A 7385-nucleotide genomic window follows, 5' to 3' on the forward strand; every position below is an offset into this window, starting at 1 on the left:
GTTATTATTCCCAGATATAGATCAGATAAGACTATATCGGTCCACACCTTAGTGTACCTCCCACACAAAATTCGGAAAAGAGCAATTTAAGAATCCTCTCGAAGCGTTATGATTTTTTTTCAGTAGTTTGTTCTTGCGCCGAAAATCCGCAAGATAACTCTCAAGGGGATTTTCTGACAGGTCGAAACTTTACACATCGTATTATTTCATCCAGTCATGTATCAGGTTGGAATATGTACTATATCGGTCCGTCCTTCGAGTACCTCCCACAGTGTTGTTATTCCCAGATATAGATCAGATAAGACTATATCGGTCCACACCTTAGTGTACCTCCCACACAAAATTCGGAAAAGAGCAATTTAAGAATCCTCTCGAAGCGTTATGATTTTTTTTCAGTAGTTTGTTCTTGCGCCGAAAATCCGCAAGATAACTCTCAAGGGGATTTTCTGACAGGTCGAAACTTTACACATCGTATTATTTCATCCAGTCATGTATCAGGTTGGAATATGTACTATATCGGTCCGTCCTTCGAGTACCTCCCACACACAATTGGGGAAAAGTGCAGTTTGAGGACCCGTATCGGATCTATTTGATTACACTGCTCAACAAAATTGAAAGAGTTGAATGTTTCAGACGAAGTTGCAGTTGTTTCTAGATGAAATCGGCGAGTTATTTTCAAATCCGGTCCCGGGTTTTCTCCATCAGCTCTTGTTTTTGAGATATAGCTCAAAATCGGTTTTTACGAGTTTTACCCAGACTTTCGTTATTTTCGAATACAAACAAATATGTTTTGTGGGTTTTTCGACATATACATATTACGGAGATGTTGTACGCTCGATACAAATCGTTTTTGAAATAATTATGGTGAGTATATATCAAAAAATATAGAAAATATACGACGGACCTTGTAAAAAAAGCTTTTTTTAGTACTTTAAGCTGTAATTACGTCAACAGGGGAAGTCCTAGGATCTTCATATGGTACTCCGGATATGCTTAGGGTGTTTACTATATAATCCATTATTCAAATGTATAGTATAAAGTTCATAGCACCCATGATTCCGCCATAACCTAAAAACCGTCATGAAGAATGCCATTGAAAAGTAAATGGCTTATGTGGTAATGATACACTGGTAAATGATTTCCCTTTAGCAGTCTTCATGGCGATTTTTAGGTTATGGGCGCTATGAACTTTATATTATATATTTGAATACTGGACTATATAGTAGACACCCTAAGCATATCCGCATTGCCATATGAAGATCCTATGACTTCCCCCGATGACGTAATTATAGCTTAAAGTACTCAAAATATGCAATTTTTACAAGGTCCGTCGTATATATTCTATATTTTTTGATATATACTCACCATAACTATTTCAAAAACGATTTGTATCGAGCGTACAACATCTCCTTAATATATTAATGTCGAAAAATCCACAAAAAAATATTTGTTTGTATCCGAAAATAACGAAAGTCTGGGTTAAACTCGTAAAAACCGATTTTGAGCTATATCTCAAAAACAAGAGCTGAGGAGAAAAACCGGGACCGGATTTGAAAATAACTCGCCGATTTCATCTAGAAACAACCGCAACATCGGTCGAAACAAAAGTCGTGTTGACCAGTGTTATTATTATTATAATAAACTTAAATACTTAATTGGAAGAAAATCTCAGCTATCAACAGAGAATAAACTATTAATTTACAATCAACAGCTGAAACCTATCTGGCAGTATGGTATACAACTCTGGGGATGCACTCAAAATAAAAATATCAAAGTGATTCAGACATTTCAAAATAAAGTTCTGAGGAATATAGTAAACGCACCGTGGTACGTAAGAGACAAGGATATTCACAGAGATCTTCAGGTGAAAACAGTGCATGAAGAAGTAAAACTAGCTGCAAAAAAACATGATGCTAGAATTAGAGCCCATGTTAACCCAGAAGCCGTAAACCTCAATAACCCTGAAGGTGTACGACGGAGATTAAACCGGAAGAAGCCGTATGATCTTTTAGGATCCTAATTTAAAAAAAAAATATCATTTGTATTAATTAGCGTATTTATATGTATATAATAATTATACAGATATGAACAAAATTGCTTGTTAGTCTAATTAGACTAGTTGCAGTCAATGAAATAAAATAAAAAAAAAAAAATTATAATTGTTGTTTTTTTTTTTTTTTTTTTTTTTTTTTGAAGAAGGTTCTTTTCACGGTCCCTGTTCCGGTCCCTTTTTCGGGGTAAGTCATACTTCCTTAGATAATAGTCCAGAAGTTCCAAAAAGCCCTGCCGGCTCCAACTAAAATTAGAAATCAGAAAAAATAATTTTCAAACTTTTCCAAAACTCAGAAGTTAGCATACTAAAATTGATTTGGTATAGATCCATATTACGATACCTACAGATTCCACGTATTTTGAAGCAAACTCGTGTTACAAAATAAATATATTTTTATACAGCAGAGGCTGAGGGTATATCGCCGTTAGCGCAGCTGACTTATACTATCTTCTTTGGTGTGTAATTGAATATGAATATTTTGGGATTTATAAATTTGTTTGCATGCAAAAATTGTGAATATCTATTCATTGTTAGTTATTTCTACCGGTATAAAATATATTTTTGATATCACAATATATGCCCACAATGAACTATTTTCGAAGCACATGTGAGGTACAAGTGCACAATTTTTGGAAGATAGATATTCAATAAACTCGCAATTTTCCCAATTATCAAATATACCAAATTGCATGGTATATGGGCAAAACTGCCAGTTATTTCATATTCCATTTCCAAAAAATTGAATTTTTTCTTTTCGCGCTACATTAACGATTTTTGGTACATAGGTTAAGAAAAAATTTCCCAGTACAAAACCGCTCGCGAGCAAATTTTTGGTTGTTGCGGACAAATGTTATCGCGGTTTTACTTCTGCTTTAAAGAAAAAATTATTATAAACACGCTAATTATTTTATTGAGCACAATTGTCACTAAAAAGTTATCACGAAGTGACGTCATTAAGTAGATTGCATAATACTTGTAAAATGTTTCTCAGCATTCGCGGAATTTACAAAAAATTGACAAAATTTTAAATGTAATCCGAATTTTTTGAAAATATAGCTCCATATACCCGTCAAAAATTACAAAAAAGTAATAGTTTTCAATAAAGACTTCACGGGGAATCAAATGAGACCAAACTTATAATCATCGGGATAGTATTTAGGATATTATAGCCAAAATAAGCACATATTTGTGTTACAAAAAACTAATTTTGGTTTGGAATAATAGTTTTCACACGCATTCTAGAGTCGAAAATATTGGAAAAATTTTATAAGAGTACTTCTTTTATTTTTCTTGAAACTCCCAAGAAAATGGGTGGATTTTTCTTTATCTACATTCACATAGAAGGTTTCCCATTGAGGAAAGTTATCGGGTTGTTGAAATAAATCATTAGACTTCTTAAACGGAAACAGAGTTCAAATAAACCGCTTTAACTTATATGCATTATTAAAATATGTGTAAATCGCGTAATTATCAAAATCGTTTTGTCCGCATGTGATTTTCATGTACAGCAAGAAGATATCTTTTAATTTGTATATATTTTTCGAAATATAATTTGGACGCTAAGATGTAGCATCGGCTGCATCTTAGCATTAAAAAACCTATAAAACATCGCTAATTTTCCCAAAGTTCATACAATTTCGTTCCGCATCCGGTTTTAGTGTCACCATGAAAATCTGCATCGATATATACCTATTTCAAGGCAATCAGTCAAGAACCGTGGATGTAGCATCACACACTATTTTTGGGATAAAATGAATGTAGTTCCCTTATCAGTGAAGTTTTTAAATCTTTGTTTCCGCAAAAAGGAAGATCCTGCACTAGTTTTTTCATAGCAGTGCAAGCTGCCGACAGATTACGCGATAAAATGCGCGATATTTTCAAAAACAATATTAGGTGATTTTCCTACCTTGGAATTTCTCGTATCTCGCGTTTTAGTAGACGGAATTTCAAGATTATTGATTTATTAGATCCGCAACGTAAAAATCAAAAATTTGCAATCAAGTACGAGTAAATCGAATGCCAATTGTAAAAATTAGGCCCGAAAAATATGATTTTTAGAAATTTGTTTACACAAAATTTTCGTATTTGGATACAGATTTCTCTGAAGCTGTGTAGGCTACATTCACGACACATATATCAAATAAATCAGAATCGTGAGTTCTTCATTCCTATATATGATTTTTTGAAAAACCTGTTTGCGGAACGAAATTATAAGAAAATTTCAAAAAACACTTAAAATCTGGCTTCAAAATGTCAGCATCGTTTAATGGTAGACGCAGATCAAATTTTGAGAAGTTATACACTAGTGAGATGATCCTTATTTAGTTGCCTTCTACTTTTACTTTAACGGGAGAATCGTAAAAAGTGTGGTTTAATCACAAATCGAGAGAAAACAAAAAAAGACACGTTGGCTTCAACCCATTTTTACCCATTTTTTAACATAAATATAGCCACAGCTTCCACGCAAATCAACTTTGAAACCCAATATTTTTTGCCAAGTCTAAAAACATTTCATTTTATCCAAAAGCATTTAAATTGTACAATATGCAACCACTATTCGCGAGTTATAAAGGGGTAAACCTTGGCTTCAACGATGTTAAATTTTCAATAATATTGCCCATATATATTTATTTATTTAAGGTGTATTCCAAAAAAGTAACCTGATATTTAAAGACAGTTTGAAGATATGGCAGGAGGAGCTAATCAATGTGAGTTTTCCAATTTTCGAACATTTATTAGAAATGTATAATTTATAAATTTTTCCACAAACATCCCAGTAAAGACAAGGGACGCTTCTCTTATATCAATGGATTCATATTAAGTTCTTGATATGTGACCTAGTTTTTATCGCCGAGTCCGAACGGGGTGTCCTAAGTTGCCACTTGTAGAGACGTTTTTCCCCAACAAAATGTTCGATGCCAAAGATGCCATTCAATCATAGGTGAAAGTGATCTTTTTAGCATCTTCATCGATGAATTTTATATGAGCGTGGACCCCAAAAGATGCTTTACATTTTTGGATCCATAACATGTCATTTACACCAATGCTTTGACATGTCATTTCCACCAATACTTTGGCTTATCATTTTCACCAACCCTTTGCAATGACATTATCGTTACGACGAGAGTTTTAACAAGGTTGGTTGTGATTTCGAGTCTCCGACAACATCAAGCCTATTGTAAATAATTAATCTTATATATTTAAAAAAATGTGTATAAATAAAAACACAAAATTCATCTCTATTGGATCGATGGAATGGGTTCAAATGCTGATGAAAAGATCGGATCTTTCACGATTTCCTTTGCATGGGTTCAAATGCTAATGAAAAGATCAGATCTTTCACGACTTCGTTTGAACCAGTACAAAAGATGCCATGAAATCACGTCATCGCATGGAGCCCATTCCTTCAAATTTTGCTGGGTATAGTTCTTATTCGAGTACTTTAATAATATCTTACAACACTTCAATTTCATTCGTAAGTATTGTAAATCAATTTTTTTTTTGATCAAAGTATCACTGACGACTGACTTGATGTTTTGAATTCTTTATTTGTTTTGCATGACTTTTTGCATTTTCTTTCATTGTATTTTATTTCCCACTTCAGCATTTACATACGTATATATCAAGCTTTTTGTAGAAAATTAACTTATGTTGAAACTGAGGTATTGGGTATTGTAACTCGCGATCAGTTTTACTATATCATAACTTTTGACCGCATTTCGGCAAAATAAACTGTTTTAGCCTGATTCACCGAGGGTTTTCTTAAAATAATAATTTGAGCGGAAGCTGTGGTCGTACTAATGTAAAAAAAATCGGAAAAAATCGTTGAAATAAACGAGTTTGATCATCTTATTTTCCAATTAGTGGTTTTACAACACAATGTAGAGCTTAATGCTCAAAGGAGAAGTTAAAGAGTACACTTCAGAGTTGAAGTTTCTAATGTATGATTTTTTAATATATCCACTGTATCTACCTCAAACGGATGCTGACATTTTGAAACTTGAAAAATGGGGTTTTTTGAATTTTTGCTCTAATCGGGACGCGCAGCACGTTTTCCCTAAAAGCTTATTATTGGATTGTAGTACTCGCGATTTCGCATTTTTAATGTATAACATGAGGGTGTAGCCCTCACAGGATCACAGTAATCTGCGCCTAAACACGAAATTTTTGTGCGTAAATTTTTCTCAAAAACCTATTTTTTTGGTTTAAAATTTACAAACGTCATTGGATTTCCGTGGAAACCCGCGTAAATTTAGTTTTTTTACGTTCTGAATCTAACAAGCCACGACGCGTAAAAATCCACCCACTAGATCGGCGGATATGATACCCCTCAACTTTCGAAAATTTGCAAAAAATTATTTTGAAAATATCGCATATTAAAACGCGTTTTGGATGTGTCAGTTCTACTTAAATAAATAGATCGATACGCGTGTTTAAACTGCGCGAAAACAGATATTTCAAAACTATCGGTGATCCAGAGATATAATAGCTTTTTTCTAAAAATTAAGTGCGATGCTACATCCACGGTTCTTGATGGATCGCATTGAAACGGTATAGAAGGATGTATTTTTTAATGGTGATTATTGAAATCGGATGCGCATAAAATGTAAATGCACTTCGCGGAAATTATGACCCTTTTACTGTATTTTGCACCCTTAAATGCAGCAGATGCTACATCGTGGCCGCCAAATAGAATTTGACAAACTGTACATCAAAAAAGATGGATTGATTCGCTGTGTTGGAAAATCGGATGCGCATCATGTCATTTTCATAATTACGCGGTTTATATGCGTCTCAAATGTTGTAATATTCAATATTACATTATTTTAACGTTATGTCACAATTGGAATTCCTTGTGATTTAATATAAGGTTCTAATAATATTATCCAATAGGAAAACTATAAGCGAAAAATTTTTTACAACGGAATACCATCATTATTGCGTGAAATTTTTACGAAAATGCCGAAGAACTCAAAAATTTTTTCCTACAACTTTTCCTATAAAACCATAAAAAAAAAATTAGAATAATGTGATTTTAATTTTTCCGTAATATTTTCTTCGTATTTTTGCAAATAATATGAATACTATAGCTCCAACTTTCACAACTTAGGTTTCAATTTATTTCTCAAAATGTCTGGATGCTGTTATAATTTTTTTATATATTTTTCGTAACTATGATCGCTATTTTTTTAAAAATATGTTTGTAAATACGTGAAATTTTTTAATAAATTTGATTTTTCGCGAATCCATTGAGACTTTGCGATTATTTTTTGCATCATCGCAAAGGGTGCGAATTCAGTTAACGATAATAGGATAAAGCAGCTAACTATAT

Source organism: Musca autumnalis, unplaced genomic scaffold (assembly GCF_047663935.1).
Source record: "Musca autumnalis isolate F117 unplaced genomic scaffold, ASM4766393v1 scaffold_2, whole genome shotgun sequence".
NCBI lineage: Eukaryota > Metazoa > Arthropoda > Insecta > Diptera > Muscidae > Musca > Musca autumnalis.